Source organism: Triturus cristatus, chromosome 5_2, assembly GCF_964204655.1.
Source record: "Triturus cristatus chromosome 5_2, aTriCri1.1, whole genome shotgun sequence".
Classification (NCBI taxonomy): Eukaryota; Metazoa; Chordata; class Amphibia; order Caudata; family Salamandridae; genus Triturus; species Triturus cristatus.
In genome coordinates this window covers 850,923,909-850,928,791 of record NC_140588.1, presented here as the reverse complement: position 1 = coordinate 850,928,791, position 4,883 = coordinate 850,923,909, and the positions used below count along the sequence as shown (strand labels likewise).

Sequence of the window (4,883 nt, the reverse complement as noted above, 5' to 3'; positions counted from 1 at the left end):
TGGCCACAAAGGAGTGCTGACTCGCGGACTGTCATCAGGGATTTGCGTGTCTTTGTGGGAACTTTTGCGTGTGGTACCTTCCATTCTGATCAGGGCCCTGCGTTCGCCTCTAAGGCTTACAAGGAGGCTATGAGAAATTTGGGGGTCCAGGTCAAATTTTCGTCCCCCTACCGACCTGAGGGTAATAGTGTGGTGGAACGAATGAACCGTGACTTAAAGCAATCTTTGACAGCACGTGTTTTAGGCAGAGGCCGGAATTGGCTAGCCCATTTGTATAACGTCCAACGTGCACTTAATAATCTCCCTAGAAGGTCTCTGGGTGGGCGGACCCCATACATGATGCTCTTCAGAATCAGAATGTTTGTCCCAGACCTTGATGGTCTAGACGTGGCGGCGTCAACCGCACCCTTTGACGTAGATGATCACTGTGCTGTTTTGCAGACCCTACAAGAAGCCAGAGACACTCTTTCGAAGGAACACTTGCCCTCCACATCTGATGCTGAGCTTCAGATTCCGGTAGTCGGCTGGCTACCCCGAGTTGGAGACCTGGTCCGTGAGAAGGTGGAGAACAAGAAGGAGTTCGGCCCCTCTTATCGTGCACCAGTTCCAGTGCTTAGAGTGCAGGGTACAAGAACAGTCATTTTACCTCCACTTCCTGGTCGCAAGGAAAACAGGTACATCTCTATTGACAATGTCAAACTTCAGCGAGTGGCCGATACTTCTTAGTATGACTCCAGCAGTTTCATGCCAGACGATGAAAAGAAATTCAGTGTTGGTTCCTGCTTCTACCACCTTGTCTGATGTTGCCATCGAGATGCAGTCAGTTACTGATCCCTTGTTAATACCACCGGCTGGTGGTCTGCCCGAAGAGACTGAGTATGCTTATCCTACAAATGGTCACTCGCCTGTTTTACAATCTACGGCGCTTGACCAGTCCCGTTTCTCCTTTGACACTAACTCATTGCCCTCCACTCCCCCTTCGAACATTGCTGTTTTTGCTAGTTGGTTTAAAAGACATTTTTTGGTTACCCCTTGGACATACATCTGGCTGGGGCTTTTCAGTGTTTTTTTGTTTATGTCCATTGGATTTGTAATAGTGTTTTTCCGTCTGGTGAATGGACACTATCTCACTGAGAGATCTACAATTAGACTTATCAATGGAACTTTGGCCCGACACTCCTCGTCCCACATCATGAAAAGGGACCAGACTTTTGTGAATATTACTGCCTGGCCCGTTTTGGATGGAATTGCGTGGGATGCTGTTAAATTCCAAATTCATGGTCCTACCGAGGTCATCAATGTACCTAATGTATTTCGTGTTTCTATGGGTGATGTGGTTAAGCAGAACATTCGTTCTGATGATTGGGATGTTCATGCCATTGAAGCTCTGTTTTCTGATTTGGAATATTATGCCGCTTTTGATGCAGAAGATTTATATGAGAATGCGGCTAACTATGCAGAACAGTATTGTTCTCAACATTATGGCAATCACTTCCTGCATAAAGCTAATACATTTCGTAATTTTGTAAATTTTACCCAATGGGAACACTGCCCTACACCATCTTTAGGCAGTTCACCTACATTGGTTGATAAATATACTTATTTTACTGATTTCAGTGTTTCCAGCCCAGCATCCTTTTATTTTAAAGTGATGCCTGAGTCTGCCTCAAAGGTTAGACTGACACACACTAAATTACTATATTCTAAGTCCTTTATGGATGAGTTGTCAATCAAAGGTTATGACCTGTGGAAGGCTACTGTTGATCTTAAATCAGTTTGGGGTTCCAAACCGTGGCAGGTTCAGGGAACTGAAGCTTTACATCGTGCCTGTCTTGTACCAAATCATATGTTGTTTTTGAATTCAACCATCTTCCAGACCACCTGTCTCGGATTGGCTACTACTAAAAAACTGAATTTACCCTCTGTTCCGGATCTGGGCGCTTACCCAAATTTGGATAACCAAACAGATCTGTCCCTTCCTGCTTTGCAGTCATTAGTTTCTAATACATCTTTCAATATTTCGAAATTTAGTAGTGAAGGATGGTTAATTTGGCAAAGCAGTTCAGATACCTGTCAACGTCGTTTTCTAGGTCTGAAACCGGGGTATACTCAGCAACGCGTAGACCCTCGGTTTGAACCCTCTCATACAGTCACTACCTACTCTGTTGGGAAATTATGTCAATCCTGGCTGCGACATTCCACCTTGGCATCTGTCAAAGTTCATTTATCAAAATTACATGACAAAATAGATTTGAATGATTTTGTTAAAGGTCCTGTGGGTGGCAGATCCAAGAGGTGGGCGTATGCTATTTACGACGAAGTATGGAAATTGTCGCAAATTGAAGTGGCTTCTAGATTGAGGGCTATTGACCAAGCAAATATGGAAAAGGTATTAGCCGTTATAGATAACAGCATTAACACTCTTTCTTCCAGAATTTATACATTAGACAATATTGGTTCTTCAATTGTTGATATTGTACATGATGATATGTCTGTATTGTACCATGGTCAAAACCAGTTGCGTTCTGTTATGCAGTTTGCATGGACGTTACAGACGTTAAAGGCAGGGAAGGTCCCTTGGGACTATCTGAATACGACCTCATTATTCCTTCCCTTTAACCTTACTGTAAAGCAACAGTTCATGTCCATGAAAGATGCTACATATTCATTGTTACACATTGAAAAGTTGGAGCCGTTACCTTTCTCTGTGGCGGAATTGAATTCAGCCGTGTGGTTAGTACATGGGTTGATCACGCTCCCTTTCACGCTTTTTAAATTTACGTCATGCATGACACACTATGCCCTGGGTAGGTATGAACAGCTGGGTACCGCGTTCCTGCATGAGGTTTGGTCGCTCCCTTTTACGTATAGATGTACAAGAGACGGTACAGAGGTTTACCTGAAGGGTGAATAGTGTACCTCGACACCTGATCATTCTGTAGTATGTAGGCACATTCAGTTACACGGTGCATGCAATATACACGCCCCAAATTTAGCCTGCGTCCTCAAGGGTGTCCCTGTGCCAGTGATTACACCGTCTTTCATGCTGCTTGCAAACGGAAGTTATTTAATTTCGAATAATGAAGCTTGCTGCGGGATGTTAGTGGGAATCCTGTATATAGTAACGGTATCACAGAGAGTAGTCTGCTGCAATAATGTTCTATTCCCACCCCCGCATGGGCGGCTGGCTGTTTCCATCTGGCCTTCGATTCCGACCTTGAAAGCAGAGTTCAACAAGATGAGCAGAATAAGAGCTCTATTGTCCCAAAAAGAGGTGCCATTGACTTCTTCCCGAGAAACATTTGTCCTTCACGTGGCAAATACGCGCACTGAGGTGCAGGCGCTTTTGAATACTGACCTCCCCCTACATTTTGGAGCTTTGATCCAAACAATTTTCAATGCCTCGTCAACAACTGGCCTGGCTCATTTTTTTAAACTTGTGGGCTCAGGCCTCGTGACCTCCTTCCAAACTATTTTTGGTGTGATTCCGGCATTTTTTCATTCTATTTTTTCGAGCATCTTTGGCGGTGTCCCGCTGATTCTGGCGCTGGTGGCAGGTGTGCTGCTTTTACTTTTCGTACTACGAAATGGCTGCTCTTTCTGTGCCACACGACAACCTGTCCCGGCTGCATCTTCTTCGTGACAGGATGCTTGAATATTATGGTACGCTGCCATTGGCGACTTTGAGCCTGGCTTATGGATTATCCTTCCGGTATTCCTACTTCACCTGCGTGCAACCTGTCTTTCACTGCCTAGATTGTCCCTTTGAATGGCCGCTGGATTTGTGCTTAACCAACACGGTGTCTCCGGTGCCGGATTATGATCGACTGATGAGGCCCTTAGTGTCTCACGAGTTTGCCTGTTCTGGTGTTCGGATTATGGCCTGTGGTGCGGCGCATGGCATCCTGGGTAATTGGGACATCGCAAGGGCTGCTTATGACTTCTTGAATATGAGCTATCTGGAGGAACACGTCGGTTGCCCTCTGATCGTGCTAGAGGCTCCGCTTATTGAAGAACATGTATGTTCCTTTTCTTTGATTAACTGGATGGCTGAAACTTTTAGTGGCAGTGCCAACGATTTTCTGTTGGAAGCTGTTGCTACGTATGCTGCATACACGTTCATGGATTGAGTGAACTGTCATCCGCTATGTTTTTTCTGCCATGTCCTGAGCATTGCCTGTGACTTTGGATTGCTGGCTGCAGCAGCATTTTTTGATTTTTTCTTTCCCCTTTTTGAGGTTTTTTTTTTTTGCTTGATTTCAATTTGAATACGCCTTGTCCTGCTCTGTCGAAATTGAACTCTGCGTTCTCTCATTTCTTCCCTACTGGTTAGTGCTTCGATCAAGGGGGCATGTAGTAAGGAATCCCTTAATACGTACATGCATTGTTAAGTTAGCATAACCACGTTAGATGTTAGAAAGCCATCTTGCTGCTTTTGCGCACGACACTGCGTTTACATGTTATTGATTAAACAAACCGCTGACTCGAGCTTTGCCTCACATGAGAGCAATCTGTTGTTACTATCCCGAGCTCTGCGCAGCGACCTTGGTCTGTACATGGTGTGACAAACAGTCTGGGTTGTTAGACAATGCATGTTTTCCACTCTAGGTTGATCGACCCACTATTTAGCCATAACACACAGGCAGCTGCGAATACCTGAAAGCTGGTGCTTTTAATATTGCAGACATCATGTTTAATATTCAGACCGAAGACGAGCCTTCCTGCGAGAAGACTCCTGATGCTCCTGTGATGTGAATTCACTAAGCTGATCTTTGAGGTATGGGGTCCCCTATTGAAGCCTAAGAGACCTTTTATTAGCATAATAATAATATTAGCTTCTTAGTAAAGGGAAGGTGGTAGTATCCACTGTCATTTATAACATG

The 4,883-nt window shown here is 44.6% G+C and overlaps 1 pseudogene; it reads left to right on the top strand.

The window, feature by feature from the left end:
- The first annotated feature begins 2,530 nt into the window (after positions 1 to 2,530).
- LOC146829338 (uncharacterized) lies at positions 2,531 to 3,643 on the top strand (annotated as a pseudogene).
- Positions 3,644 to 4,883: the final 1,240 nt, after the last annotated feature.